Here is a 16,914-nt window from a genome sequence, read left to right as displayed (position 1 = left end):
GCTCTGAAGGCCATGCTATTTGGGTAACCTTTTACAATTAAGCCAGAAATTAATCTGCTTGTTAATGTTTGTAATCATGGAAAGACACTCTAAAAATCCTAGATACATTATTGCTGCCCACTACAGCCATCTGCAACAATCAGCTTCTTGGAATAAATTTTGAACTAGTGCATTTTGAGCTAAGGCCATGCTGAAAATTAATGGCCTGGAAAGGTTGTGGATTTTATCCATTTTGTTATATATGGCGTGTTAACCATGTACATATGGTATTATTCATGTATTAAAATCATTCTAACAAAGTAAAATTACTGAGATAAGTATTGAATTCTCTGTTTCTGTTAAGGGAGAAGTGCTCAGCTACCACCCCTGTCAATGCACTATTGTTGCTGAGAGGAAACAAACCTAACAAGAAAAATGGAACCACAAGAACTGCATTCCTAGGAACTGAATATAACAGATGAAAAGTTTAAAATTGAAAGACCCAAAAACCCCTCTTTGAAGAAGTGGGGAGACATAACCCAGAATCCATGAGACAGAACCCCAGGCAGACAAACTCAGTCTCAAAGGGAGCTTCTTAACAATTGCACAGCAAAACCTCAGGGCTCACTATTGAAAGGCAGTAAATATCCCCAAGTTTAAAAGTTTATCTAAGCCAGATCTCAATAGCATTGGATGAGACATAACAGGGCAGCCAAGATGAATTCTTCTTGTAAATATTGATAATTTTTGCTACTTATTTTTACTCATCATCATCCAGTTTGCCATCTCTTAATTAAGACCACAATCTTTTGATTTGCTAAAATAATTCCAGTTTGATTTTAACCACAGAACATTTTATGACAGAAAAGAAACTAGGTGAAGGCAATAGACCTGCAGCTCATTTCCCCAGAGTCAATGGATAGAAATCAAATGGCATATACCTATCACATATATGTACAACTTTTAAAGATTTAAAGATCTTAGTGCTGTTTGAGGAACTGCATCATCCTGCAAACTCAAACTGAATTTCAGTATAGGGACTGGAAACATCTCCTATTTTCTGGGGGAGGTTTTCCCTTAGAACCTATTATAGCACTTATTCTGTAAGGAACAGGAAACAATAGCACTCCTAAATCTTCATGAAAATTTGGGAAATTAAAGAGATAAAATGTTAATTCATAATTAAAAGAAACTTGTTTGTGTCTATTAAGAGCATTTTAATATACCTACTACCCTAATATTTATACCTCACTACCTATATGGATATTAAATGAGAGTATTAGAACTAATGTACTTGGTTTAGAATTTTTTTCCACTGTCTCTCTTTTTGTCTCTTATTTTTCTTAAACACTGCTACTTGTACCTAAATAAGAACTCTTATTAAGATCTAATTCTGCAAAAGCCTTACAGCTTCTTTCCACTACAGAAAATCATAGCATCATATGGTATGCTGACTTGGAAGGGACCCAAAAAGATCATCAAAGTACAGCTCCTGGCTCTGCGCAGGGTCAACCCAAAAATCACACCATGCCCTGAGAGCATTTTCAATGCAATAGAAATGCAGATGGAGAAGAGGCACCTGGAAAGGAACATGTATGCACATGGTCAGAATGCTAGCTGCACTTCAAGCACTCCTTCCTGGGAGCATAGGCATTGTTAAAAGAATCATGCAATATTATAAGCAGCCTTTTCATGTTTTCACTCACTGAAAGATTCATGTAGCCTAATATCTTCCATCAGGGCAGTGACTACAACTACTGCCATATGTTTAGCAGGGAAAAAAAACCCTAGAAAACTTGACCATAGTACTGTGCAGGGCTGTGTAATTTTTAGAACAAAATATTTTGTGACAGATGTAGAATCAAGCTTCAACCAACAATAAGAGCTGTCAGTGAGACTGAAGGAAAAAAAAAAGGTAAGAAAAAGGTGGGGGAGAAAAAGGAGAGCTATTATATTGTTTAACCCTAATTAGAAATCAACCAGAAATTCCTTATGTAGAAGTTGCTTGAAGCACTATAATAATGATTAAAAGGCTTAACTTCAATTTTGAATAAAGTGGTCTAAAGAGGTAACAAGGATTATTAATTTACTTTTATAAATGAAACCAAGTGTCAAGCAACATTGTCTCTAACACCCAGTGTCTGAAACATTAAAAATTCTTTAATGGAAGACAGGTGCTGAGGGTTGTACTACATCAGGTTTTCAGAGTTAACACCAAAAGATGGCTCTAATTAGCAAGGCAAGTGTGACTGTTCAGGTACAGGTTTGATATTCTGACATCCACTGGTATAGATGAATTCACAGATTTAAGCTTAAATTTACCAGGACTCAAGAAAGAAGAAAAGACAAATCAGCTTCAGGACTTGTGATATTTCCACATATAAGATAGAAAATAGAAAGGCAAAAAGAATGTCCCACGACCATCAAAAAAATGATAGGAGAAAGTTATCTTCTGATTCCATAACTTCTCCAGTAAAAGAAGAAAACTAAATTCAAATCAAATCTCTGAACTTTATTGTGTGGTTTGTAAATAGACAAAGCTTTGCACTGCAGAAAAAGGACAGTCACTGCTACGTGTTTGACTACCTTATTTCACCTATGCTAGTAGACAACATTCTATCTAGATTGGGAATATCAGGAAGGTGGACAATTTTAATGTCTATTTATTAATGCCTACTATAATCAAGAACACCATAAAACAAGGAGTAGTTGAAATTTAGTTAACACAGGATCCTGTGCTTCTAAGAAGCATTAGAATGAGTGTTGTGGCTTTTGAGCACAATTATCACCAAGTGAAAGAGCAGGGAGAAAATCCTCAAGGATATAGTTTAATATTTATCAAAATATACTTTAAGAAACTAAATATGTAGGAAGCTAGTTTGAGCTAGAAACATTTTCCCTTGTGTAATTCATTGGGGAATCAAAAGCAGAATTCTGTCTCCAAACAGAGAGTCTGAATCATCATAGCACCTGAGACTGCTTCGAGTGCATGTGCAATCTAGTGTGACAACTCTAAAGTAAAGCTGTACTCACAAAATTATTAACAAGTTGCTATTTAGGTTTTGCAGGAGGACAGATGAAAGGAAAATCAAATTATTCTGATTAAAGCATGAAAGAAATTATTTATGGGCATAATCAACTATCTTTTTGAAGTAGGTACATACAGAAGCTTGTGGGCTCATGTGCTGAAGTGTTTGATGAAGAAAACCATAAACAGAACTCCCATTCCTGAACACTAAAATAATGTACTGCCCATGCAGTCATTTTATAAAGCAGCATGAGGATAAATGCTAGTGCATAGCCAACATATCTTTGTAGTGATTACTAGAGACAGGACAGAGATAGATGGTGATTATGATCAGGTAAAAATGTACAATTTGATGCACAGATTTTGGAAGTGAAAAACCTAGCTTTCACCTTCAGACCAAAATTATATTTGGAGCTATATTGCAAGCCACTTCATCACAAAACTTCTTAGTTGATCAAAAGTCTGCAATAATTTCCACATGGTAAGCTGAGGCTGATAAAGTGGGCAAGAGTCCTAGAAGATGGTTCAAACAGAATGTACTTTACAGTATATTTATGTGCAAAGAATAAATGATCAGCATATGACAGTAAAGATGTGTGTCTGACAGAGGACTTGAAGATACCAAATAAATCACTGAATAAGGTGACTTGCCACAGGCTCTTAAAAATAAGTCTTATTCCTGGAAAGTGTACTTGTAAGATAGATTGGAAGTATAATTTTATTTATCTCAGGAGTTTTAAACATGACACCAGGTCCCCAGTCCAGACTGTAAAAGGCATATTTCAGAGGTGATATGTACCATTTGTAGCACAGATGTAATGCTCCAGAGATGAAGCAAAAAGGGCACCTCAACAAATGAGGCATAACTCAAATCTAGAAAAGTCTGGACAAAGTCTGATATCCAAGGCTGGCTTAAAGAAGACAACGTAAAATGAGAATAAATAGTATTAACAGTGGTAGAAACCAGAAGGGGGACTGTGTATTGAGGAATCTGAGTTATTGTTTTGTCCATAATGTGGTATCAGAGCAATTTTCCTTTGTGAGGAGCACATCTTTTACTAAAGAGACACCAGAAAACAAATCCCTATACAAAAGATGAAGAGCTGAAGTGTTAAAAGGAAACAACAGTCAAGGTGTAGTACAGGTGAAAAAAATCAAAAATATGGAAGTTGGACCAAAGCCTTCCTCTCTGTATGTTTATTTGAATGCTATACAATATCACCATATCTTAAGAAAATGAAACCAAACCAAAACACACTTTCACAATATAAAGCCCATCTAGCTTCACAAGGCTTGCATCACTTTGTATTATTACCCAGCATGCAGCACTTAAAATACTTTGAGAACAGCCTGGCCTTACTGAAGTCAGTGGGAAATTTGAAATTGTTTTCAGAGGAGCCAGGATGAAAGTCAGCAGTCCCATTGATTTCAGCAAGACTATAAATTGTCTGAGGTTATGCACAAACATGAATCTTCAGAGGAGCAGGGCTTTGAACAATTCAGCTGTGTTTATTTACAAACCAACAAAAATGTTTTAAATCTGGCTGCAACACTGGCATGAGCTTCAAATGAAATTAAGTGCACTATTTCATTATGTTGAACCTCAGCTATATACAGGATAACTGAGGTGAGCATTCTGGATCAGCAGGTATCAGTCCCCTGCTGTTAAATAAATTTAGAGAAGTAAAGGCAAGAGAAGCATCCTGCAGCAGAGATGAGGAGCTGTGTGTGTTCTAGCTCTGCATCAGGGAGCCCCAGCAGACAGGGAACCATCTTTCAAGCCAAGATTCTAGTTTCAAGACCTGTAGTTTTCAGTGTCCCCATTTTTATGGAATAGAAAAGAGAGGACATGTCCAGACTAAGAAAAGATCTCAAGGTATCCAGGCTGTTTGCTTCTAGACATGGTATTTCCTTAAATCCTCAGATTCTTTCCAGCTTACACGGGACAGCCTAATTCCCTCAGCTGCACAGTTTCTGAACCAAAGGCTCTATGGGGACATTCCAGAACCAGCCCATTGCATGAAACTCTCCAAAGATGGAAGAACTCTACATGCCACTTTACTTCCACATGAAAAACAAACATGAAAAATGTAGGGATGCAACTTCTACCTTATCTTAGTTACAAATTTTCTTCCTGTTCTTGTTTGCGTGTGTTAAGAGAAAAAAAATTAGATTCAAAATTGCAACGTGTTCTAACATTGCCAAGATTTGTCTTTGTAAATTATTGTATCTGGTTCACACAAGCAAATTTCATTTGCTGTCAAATAAATTAAAACTGAGAATGAAGAAAGAAACAAACTGTAAAAGTTAGTAGCACCTAGGTAGAGCTTATGTCAGGTAAGTGCATTCCAATTACAAAATGTACTCAGATGACTCCCAAGTCACAGCAAATGCTCATGCTTGTCTTTCCTAAATAACCATTACTATTAAAAAAAAATTGGATCTGCTCCTTTTTTTTTTAAATACATTTTGTCATCACAGGCTGAGGAGACTGCAGAAATGTGTTTGTGAGGGGTGTTTGGGGAGGTTTTTGGTTTTGTTTTGTTTGTTTAGTTGCTTTAGCATGTGGTAAGTGAAAGAATTAAATACAAATGATCCTTCTCCACTCTTATTCTGTTTAGTGCCCTACCCCAGCCTGTGAATATTGGGCATGACATGCACAGCTGCTTTTTCCAGTGCACAAGGAAAACATAAAATTGCCCTCATACAAACAACACTTCCTTTTAAGGCTGTGTGTTAACCACAGCAATCTGATTTGCAACCACCACTCTATAACTTGTCTAATCAACTCTCAAATGGATATTAGATCCAATTCACTGACTGGCTCTTTTCCCTTCCTATAATTTCTTCTACAGCTGATCTCTTAGTTCCATAACATCATCCACAGATATAAGGGATATATTTTTAAAGTCATTACGCTTTCAATTCTACTAGACAATACCAGTTGTACTATAACTATTTAACTTTAGTCTTATATGATCTTATTTACTTCAATTATATTTTTTTTACATTATTTGTATTTCACATAAATCCTGTCATCAATAAAATTAGTGAAACACATAGTTAACCTTTTCTCAAAAATCCATGACAGAATTGAAAGAGTCAATTGCTTTTTGTTTATCTCCACCTTATAAGAAAGGAAAGGCACCCTTAAAATATATACTTTTAAATTACTACACTTTAGAAATTGTCACTTTAGTTTTAACAACAAGAAAAAGAATTCTGAAATACTTCAGATGTCTGCTACCATTGCCTAGCTTGTTAACTTCATATTTAAAAATACTTCTATTTTAATAAAAATATAAAATGTAGCCCATAATGTGCAATCAGGTCCAATTTTTGATATTATGTAAAAAAATAATTATTTAGCAAATATGTTCTAGTGTTATTTACCACACTTCAATTTTTTCCTGCCCAAAACTGATAATAAAGTAAGTCAAGTTCACCATGTGGAAAAGTACCAAAGTTCTCTATTTGTAATTATTTCTTGGAAAAAAAATAGATCAATTGAGTCTTTAACATTAAAAGTTCAAATCTTTAATAAAGAGTTTTTGTAATTTTATTAGTACAATGTTCAATTTGGTTTAAAGGTGTTTGGGGGTTTTTTATATAGAGGACATTTGAAGGACTGACTCTCCTAAAGGAGAGGAAATTTATTGAGAAAAGGGAATTTTAAATTAATTTTGCAGAATACTTATGATAAATGAATCTCACTTTTATAGTGATTAACACCTGAGACATTATTTGGTTCCTAAGATATGTTCAGCTATCCAGGGAACAGAAACTATGTTTCATTATTTATATCACTGATCAAAACAACAAAGATTCGACATGTCAGGAGGAAAAAACATTGAAGGAAAAAGGAAAAAACATTGTCTTTATTGACAACCTATATACTTATGTCTAATCATCAAGAATTCTGAAAAAGAACCTATTCTGGGAGGATTTTTTTAAAATATATTTTCAGCTTGCTTACCAGAAAATATGCCCAGTATGTCTAATAAATTTTACAATAAAGTTTCTTTTAGTTCTCATTATGGTCTGCAGGTAAAAAAACTGGAATATGCTCCATTACATGAACTTACCATCACCCTGCCTGGAGAGTCCTCCTCATTTTCTTCTTGAACTTTTCTCGTTACTGAAAACTAAAGTTAAGGAGCAGCAAAGACACCACCTCCTATCCCAGCAAGAGCTGAGGACAGGCACAGCCAGGGCATCCTGAGGTTCACGGTATTCCTGCAGATAAACACCCATACATTCTTTGGGAGAAGTGAGTCAAGGCTATCCGCCAGTGCACTGCATCATTGTTAGCCAAGCAACTCAACTCAAACAAGTTTATGGCAAAGCAGCATCGAAAAAAGATGCTCAGGGTCTCCGTTTTCAGAGTTCATCTTGAGTATTTACGTGATCATGCATAAAGCAAAGCAGTCCAGGATTAAATCAAATGTAGTTTTCCCTTGACTATTTTTAACTTTTAAAAAAATTAAAATTTACTTACTTTTAAGACATTTTGGGGACAGAATTTTGGCCTATATTAAAGATTACATAACAGCAAAATCATATATATTCATGTATCCTGGCAAAGCAGATATTTCTGAATCTAAACAAATTTTGATTTGTTTTTTTTAAATTATATTGCATGAATTCTGATATTTGCAATGCCACCTAGCCATGGAGTAACTTCCAAGGCCTGGGTTATGCTGCACAGCATTATGCTTGATATTCCTTCGTGGCACTCAGGCTGCTCTCTAAAATTGGGGTGAGTGGAAGGGTCTCTCACTTCTGACTTGTAATTTCTCTAAGCATATAATCTGTTTATCCCTTTCTGACAGAGGGCACATTTTCTCCAGCTCACTTTTGCAGCACCTCTCTGCTTTGGCTCACACCAGACAGTTTAGTATGTGCAAAGGGAGACCCCTAGAATCCTAATTCTCATAAAAGCCATTTTCTCCTGAAAAATTACACCTGCATCTGTGTAGTTACTGGCTCCAAAATGTCAGTGGTTTTCCAAAACCAGATAGAATAGTGATCCTGTCTTAATAAACATTAAAGACCTTATTTTTTTTAGTTCAAAAATATCAGTAAAGGAGTAATAGGTCGGAGGGTCAGTGCTGGTTGGCGAAGACTGCCAACACTGCAGGCAGGCCAGATTTGCAGGACAAATGTTACCTAATTCTCTGGGCAGAGTAAAGTAGGCAGGAGCTACCACTGAGCACTGTCACTGATAAAGTTGTTATGTAGCAGTGTATCCAGGATGTGATGGGCTGTGCTGATCAACACAAGCAGAAAAGTGACACCTTTGGCTCTCCAAGGAGACCAAAGCCCATGCCCAGAGCAAGCTCTGCTAGAGTGATACATGTTCCAGGCAAGGCACAGATCTCAGAGCTCTGGTGGCAGCAGGAACTTCCCCTTGGGAGAAGTAGTCTCAGAAGGATATAATTTCAATGTATTAGTAACAAGACCACGTATTTCATAATCATTTCAGAATGCCCATTTTCAAGCACAAAGCACACTACGCTCCCCTTCACATTGCACTCATTTATGACAGCTTCCAGATAAATGTCAAGATTAACCAGATGCCTGCTTGCAAGTACGTAACTTTAAACAGATTTTCAAGTAGGGGAATAAATATTTATCTGTGTTATGGTATCACTGTTACCCCTAGCTGAGCTTCACTGGTAACATCTTATTCCCAAGTGATCAGGAAAACTTCTGGAAAAGGTTACAACGATCACAGACACTGACATGTAGGAATTTTAAGTCTCCAAATGAACCCTGATTGTCTCTGAGGGGAAGGCTAATTTTCGGACTCAAGGGTATTTTTCCTCTTATATAAAAAATTGCCCAAAATGAAGAAATTGTATCAAATTCAAAATTCTAGCTCAGTGAGAATGCAGGAATCAAAGTTGGCTCATGATTAGAGCAATTTATTAGAAAAGTATTGGATTAGTCATCCTTTGAAGTCTTGGGCAACCTTATGGAAATTATGATGCAAAGAGTAATTTACAGAAAGCTGTATGATCCTGTGTTTCTGTTTAAATATTGATAAGATATTTGACACTACAGGAAAACAGACACTGGTTTCTGACACACAAACACAGACTTGACAATCCAATAATATCTTCTGACCTTAAACTTTAGAAAAGTGTGCTTATACAATATTTTGTGTGGAGTTTGGTTAGGGTTTGTTCTTCTTGGAGTTGGGCTTTTTCTTTTTAGATTTTTTTTCCAAAAGGAAGACAGAAATCCAAGAAAATATTTATTTGCTGGCAGTTATTGTAAGTTGGTTTTAGCTTTACTTTTTAATTTTTTACATTTCAAACAAGCCAAACTGATGTCATAGCAACAAAAGCAGTATATTGAAAATAGAACAATAATTAAGGTTATTTATCTGTACCATAGACTACTACATTTTTTATCACCTGTCAGGAAGTATTTGTCTCCAGCTGGAAAAAAAATCAATTGATTTTACAAAACTAAAAATGAGTTCAAACTAAAACCAGATATGAATGGCAGCAATGCTATAATACTAATTCCTTATCCCACAAGTTCCAGAGAACATTTAACACAAGGGTTTTTCTCCCTACAGGATAATAGCAACTTTTTCATAAATTTTATACACATAACCTATGCATATGAAATGCATTACTAAAAATACATTAATAAAGTACTTCACAGAAAGTAAGTTCATAAAACCCCAAACCATCCCTTTTAGTGTCCAGGTTGAATTTCTTTGATATACTAATATCAAAGTAAAAAATAAAATCTGGAAGCAAGTAATCCAAAACTCTGCTGCAGAAACAAAGCAGTCCTAGAGCTGCTAGCAGCTGGGATTTCTTTCTGTGTGCTTGCTCCTATGACTCAAAAACAGACCTGAGTGCTTAAAGAACACATTTTATACCCGTTCTAGTCCTCTAGCAGCAAGAAATTGTAGCAGCAGAATGGTGCTTAGTATTTCCTCCTTCCCATCCCTTCAAAATTGAAATCTCTTTGTGTTTAGTTTGAGGAATTTGAGAGAAGGTTTTTGGTTTAGTGGGTTTTTTTTAGTTGGTATCAATCTGTGTTTAAAACCTGCTCTGATCTTTGTAATGAGATCTCACTTTTTACAATCATTTTTAATATTTGCAGGTAAGAAAGTAAATGGATGATATCATGCCTTAATGAGAATTTTGCTGTCATGTTTGCTGTCATGAAGATTAATAGGGAAAATGGATTATACCACCAACTGTTGCTGCATTGTATCTGAAATCTTGAGTGTCTGAACAAAATAATAATTCCTCATGATGGAGTGTATGACAAAGAGTGTAAATACGTTTTTGGACAGTTCCTAAATAATACAAATTCTAATCATATACTACATTCATATTTTTGATTAAACACTAAGATATCAACATAGCTAAGTAGTATAGTCATTTATGAGATTATACTTTTGGTAGAAATAAATAGAAAAGCTGAATTAATACTATAAATAGTTGCAGAACTTTATAGAGACAGTACAATCACTTTGTTCTGTGGCTTCCTTCAGAAGAAAAAATGAATTTTCTAACTTTAATAACTGGTATCAGCAACTCTATGTGCAAAGAGAAGGGAGGATAGATCATATTTTTTCCATTTGTGCCACTGCAAGATTTGGCAGTCACCCTTTTGTGCTGTTATTGCACTGTTTGTGCAAAGATAAATAATGGTTAAGTGGTTATTAACTGTTTTGATTAATGGCTTATTTTCTTTCTACTAAGCATACAAGGAGACCTCAAACAGGAGTACAGAATGGACCTTTAGGACAAAAATCATAACACGGATATAATAGAAGTTTATGAAAATATTTTGTAGAAGCTTTTTTAAAAGGGTTTTTTTTTTAATCTCTGGAGCTTGAGACAGAGTCTGGGAGAGCTTATAAATTAAAAAAAAAAATCTAGACACTATTTTCTTAGATATTCCTGAAACAGGGTAAATTTTGCACTTTTTTCTCAGCTTAATGCAAGTGTGCTACCAGCGCACAGTAATTCCTCAAGAGCAGTATAAACCGTGGTCATTGGATGAAATCATGACCTACAGAAGTTGTGCAAGTAATCACATCAGCCACTTGTCCTAAAACAGATGAGAATAAATTTCTGTCTCTTGCAAGTGCAGTCTCTTTTATCCTGTATTTTTCTTAATTATATTTTTTTCTCTTACTTTTCCCTGGCTGACACATTGAATTTTAAAACCATATGCCTTTTGCAAAGCCCATAGCAACCTTTGTGTTTTGCTTCCTCCCCATAGTACAGGTCTTATAACTTCAGGGGGGTTACTTAATTTATTTTTACTATTGATGGTTGGGTTTTTTCCTAAAAAAATCCATGATACATTTCCTGACATCATAGTTAAAGGGATATTAAGAATTAAGTAAAAAGGTACTTGTAGAAAGACTAAATTGCCAACACTGGTTTTATGTGTAAGATTAAAGCTCAACAGACAACACTTATTTGCTAGCAGTAAATTACACTACTATATACACAGTATGTATATAAAGTGTGAGGATAATGGCAAAACGAATGCTACTCTGTCACATAACGAAGAATAAAATAAGCTCTAAATTACACAGAGGATTGAATAGTGTGGTAGCTTGTGACAGACACAGGCCATTTTGATAACATATCTAAATATAATTAGACATAGTTCTTTTATTAGCAAAAGTGCACTACTTCACTAAGAAACAGGCCCTGAAAGACATAATTTATTTCCAGTTGCAAAGACAATGAAATACCTATTTCTCTGGAAACTTGAAAGGATTTTCTGTGATGCAGATCAGTGTCCAGTTTACTCAATTTTTAACAGCTGTAAATTCAGTATTTAACTCAAAATTTTATTCTATCATTGATCAGAACCTCTATCTCTAAAATGTGAAGGGTATTTAAATTATTAAAAAAATTTGTTATAGTAAACAAAAGAAAATAAAATTCAAACAACATCTTCTTTCCAAAAGGAGATACAAGAAGCTTCACAGCAAATGCTTTGTTATTCAGCAAATGCTTTGTTATTTGGCACTAGTTTGCTCTTTGTCTTTTTTTTTTAATAAACCAAAAATTTTTCTTAAAACCCTGAGCTGAGATGAACCACAGGAGCAATTCACACTCTGTTATTAGTTAAAATTTTGCTTTTTTTAGATATGAGTAAAAATCTTTATATTCTCCAATAATCATCTGGCTTTTGGGCTTGCTTTTCTTCTTTTTTACTGAAGTTTTGAGGTCAGTGAAAAATTAAACATTGGGAATTTATCCCATTGCACATTTTGAAGATTGATGAAACTCTATCCACCTTGAATGACATACTGAATACATGGAACTGTGAAAGTGGGAGCTATGAAGTGAAACAGCGAAGTTATTTGTGATTTATAAGCTCCAAAAGGCTTTACATCAAAACAACAGGAAGGGTTTTCATATGGTCTAGAATGAATTCTGCTCCTTAGCAAACACGAAAAAACCCCTTAAGAATGGAAGTTGATTTAAAGGATCTAATCTTCCTGCAGGTGAAAGCACACCCCTATTGCTACTTATTCTAAATGAGACCCTCAGTTTTATTCCTAGCACCAAGAATTTCCTGTCTCCTGCAGGATTTATTGCCCTCCAGCCTGAGTTTTCAGCAAACAGTTCTCTTTCTCAAAAGATGAGATCAGTGGCCTTAAGCTTTTAAAGGTGCAATCTTCATAATTTTGAAATTTTAAGTTGTATTACGGAAAGTTACATGAACTGTAACGAAAGTTGTCATGAACTCAGCTGTAATCACAACAGGTTTATGCCGCTACTCAAAAAGCTCTTCTGAATGTAAAGAAGAAAAATGCACTCATGAGTCACCTAGCCATCTATATGCACTCCTATATCTAACTGTAGCCTTCCTTCCTTTTAGCATATACTGTGTGTATTGAACACAGGTAACACTGGAGCACAAACAAAGCAATGTTCCATCACAGTGAAGTGAGACAATGGCAGTAAAGCAACACCACCCTCACTAGCACAAAGGCTTTCACAAAACAAATGGGAGGAAAGGCTCCTTCACTCTCCCTCCCCTGCTGGGTACCCCACAAAGGCCAGTCCCACCCTGACACACTGCAAGTCCCTGCAGTAGCCCCCAGCCCACACTTCCCAGCTCCTATGGCTGCACTGCCTTCCTGGGAGAGCTTAGGGTCTTCCTGCTGCACCCTGAGACAGAATCACCCATCCCAGGCCATTCTTTAACCACATTAACAGACAAGGACCTATTTCAGAAGGAAGATATGTAAGCACAACAACAAAATACATCCACATAAGCATATGGAATAAGGTATATGAAGATGCATCTGTGCAAATAAACATAGTCTTTTAATACAGCTTTCTGGAACTCCTTCCAGCTCCCTTTCTTCCTTGTGCTGAGAATGATTTCAAAATAATAGGTATGTGGTTGTAACATTTCATCAACTATCCAGAACACGTTGGCTTATTTTATTTGAAGCTTTGTTTTTGTTTGGTTTTGGGTTTTCTTAAAGTTTTTTGGCTTTTGTTTTTGCTGGGGTTTTTTTGTTTTGTTTATTTTTTTACTTCTTCTGCAATCGTCTGAACTTTGAGAAGACCATTCACATGGTGTTACTGGAACTTGGGAGAAGTCACAGTAAGTTAGTTAACCTGGCAGCTCAGTGCTGCGTACTCAGTCTGAAGGCTGATTTGAGAGAGATTTCTGGGAAAGCCTGAGGCTGTGTTACGTCTCCAGGGTGCTGACAAGCCAAGACTGCTTGGAACATTTGAGCAGAATCCTGGCACTCAGAAAGGAGGTCATCTCCACAGTTTGAAAGCTGGCAGTATCCAGCTTTCTGTTATGGCATATCCCAGAGCAAATATTATTTGACATAGGTAAAAGATATCTCTATGTCACTACTTTTATTTTTTCACTGATAGGAATAGTGCATTTTCTTTTCTCCCTGTCTGAAGATTTTGGCCAAGTTTTGCATTATGTTGTAACTAAGAAAACTGAACTCTATTTTACAGAAATCTCACGTGCTGAAATCCTAAAACAGCTCATTCAGACACCACAGCCCCTAGGCCTGTATCATCTGCTCCAGTGTAATTGGAGCATTCATTTCATGTTACTGTGTTTCAATTAGATATTGGAATCACTGAAATCTATGAAAATAAAAGGTCAAGATTTGTTTGTCTCAGTTTCTATAAGCAGAATGGTTACATAATTTTCTACTGTTCTGCTTGATTTATGGAGATATATAGCAGGCAAAGATGACCAAGAAAATTTAGTCTCATGGAAGACCTCACCTTATCTTTTTAAATATTATCCCCTCTTACCCAGAGATGGGAGGTGGAGCTGTCCGCACACACATAAGGCAACAGAATATTTAAAATATATAGTTCTGGACTTTTATCAATTTTTTAAAGAGGAAACCAAACCTTTATCAGGCAAAAAACTGACTTTCCTAATATGGCCCAAACAGACAAGTATTCGAAACCAACCTTCCAAATTACCATTAAATAGGTACTTCTTCACCCAGGAATGTTTCAGGAAACTGCATGGTGCATAAATAAACTATCACATTGCTGCTTTCAGTAAGAAACTTGTCAATGCAATGGTTAAAATAACAGATATATAGAGGCTTTCTGTGAAAATGATGGGAAGGGTGAAATTCATAGAATATTTCAGCCTTGCCCACAGAAGTTTGCAACTGAAGGCATTTCAGTACAGGTGCTGAGAGCAGCAGCAAACCCCTTTGCAGATAAAACATCTTGAAAACCAGGATTAAGCATTTCTGAGATTTTGAAAACATTACCACTTTTATATTGTTGCTGAGTGATTGAAACAGACAACTGATGCAAATTCCTTATCATGATGTTCCACAGACTTCTGACATTACGTTACTGCAATAACAACTGTTAATTAAATTCACTCAACTAGAACATATTCTAGTAATCACTAACTTAATTTACTGAGAATTTCACATTTTAAATTATTAAAGATGAAAGGTACAAAAGAGAATCATTTATCAACCCTGCTGCACTTTTCACAGTATAAATTCTATAGATTTTATATAAAGAAGCAATCTAAATCAACATGTCCACTATGACATGATTATGTTTCTTTGCCAATGTCAGAGCTATTATTCATGCCAAAGAAGATCCTACTAACTCTTCTTTTTAGTGTCATAAACAAAGGCAGTCATTTGTCAATAGTCTCATCCTCCCCAAGAACATCTTTTATGTAAAGGGTTTTATTTTGATTTTGTTTTCCTACTTGTGAAGATGTCACACTTTCCCATGGACGTGTTATTTCTTTATTCTTCCTATACATGAAAACTCTTAATATTCAGGATGCTAAGTTCCCAGTGTTCACATTATATTCCACTACTTGGAGTCAACAGGACCTATAAAGCTCAAATACATCATATTAACTGTCTATTGCACCATCACCATAAGGGCAGGAAAAAAATTTATAATTTCCACTGGTCCTGAGTAAAATTTGGAGGAGATTTTACCCTAGTTTAATGTAGCTGACAGCACAATGTCCTGCACAGTGACCTGGTCGTGTGGTGTTAACTGATAATGTCACATCCCCTGCATGTCAGTGACCATTTTCTGAAAATAGTTGGAAGATATTGGACTAAGGCTCCTAGAGAGGGAAAAAAACCCCAAAACCACAGCCCCAGTAATTTATCCAGAGCAGTCCTGATGAAGCAAGAGACATCTCCAAGCAGCTCACAGAGGTCTGCCTTGAGAGCAGACACATCGGAGCCAAAGGGAAGAAACACAGCCAGTTTTCCCAAACTCTGGTTTATACAGTAAGGAAAAAGCAAACTGTGGATTGTTAGACATGACAGTGACATCCACCTACAGACTATCAACATGTCAAATTACACAAGCATTTATGTTGATGACCACAAGAAAACAGGAGGCTCTGAAAATCTGTTCCTGCTATTAGTCACTTGCTCAACCACATGGCTAATCCATGTAGCAGCTAACCTAATAAATTAAAGAATTATGTAAGACTAATTTTAAAGAATAACAAAATGGCAGCATAGCTTATCGATGTTGCATTACATTGTTTATCATGACAAGGAATTGCTTTTAAAACCACATAATTGCAGTGTCATCAGAATCAGGAATTCAAGCAGTACAGCACTGCAGCGAAGATAAAATCCAAGGCTTTCTTAGAAACTATATCTTTTGTATTTCCATTTTAAGCTATTGCAACTGTATAAAGAACTGTAGGAAAACACCATTGCTTCCTCTTTGCCTGCTTCCCAACAGTTATTGTATTGAACAATGTAGATAACGCACATCTAATGAGTATTTCATTCTCTCTGCTTCAGATCAGGCAGAGCACAGTGAGCTTCCCTGAGACTGATTAGTGTTCGTGCAGAACATCATAGAGAGCAAAGTGTAAGCAATTACTTTCCTCTATAATAATGCAACTACCTTTAACACATATATTCAGTGGAGAGGGAAAAAATAACCCTGGATACTGCTAACACTTTGTGGCTATGCTTCTGCAGTCATTGTTATGGTTATGCTTATATGGAGATTCAATTCTGCAAATGCATTTTGCTGCTTGTCATGGAATTTATCATACATCAAAACTAAATGGCTGTAAAAGGAGCCTAGTATAACTAAATTTCAAGTTTTCTGAGAGCCATTGTTTGCCTTCTCTCATTAAATGCTGCTGAAAACTGTTCAATAAATTATAACAAAATAATAAAGGAGACCATTGCTTTTAATAATCAAGTTTCTGTATTGCTTATCTGTGGAAATGACTAAAGAATACATTAAACCTAAAGAATAAAGTAAAACCTCTAAGTCATGAACAGACCATATTCCTATTTTGTCTAAAGGTGTCTTATTCTCCTAACACTTAAGTGAAGCAGTGTATCCATATGTCACATGTTGTGTTCAATGACA

This window comes from Geospiza fortis, unplaced genomic scaffold, assembly GCF_000277835.1.
Source record: "Geospiza fortis unplaced genomic scaffold, GeoFor_1.0 scaffold40, whole genome shotgun sequence".
NCBI classification, from domain to species: domain Eukaryota; kingdom Metazoa; phylum Chordata; class Aves; order Passeriformes; family Thraupidae; genus Geospiza; species Geospiza fortis.
The sequence above is the reverse complement of the archived record's forward strand: the minus strand, read 5'-3'. Positions refer to the sequence as shown.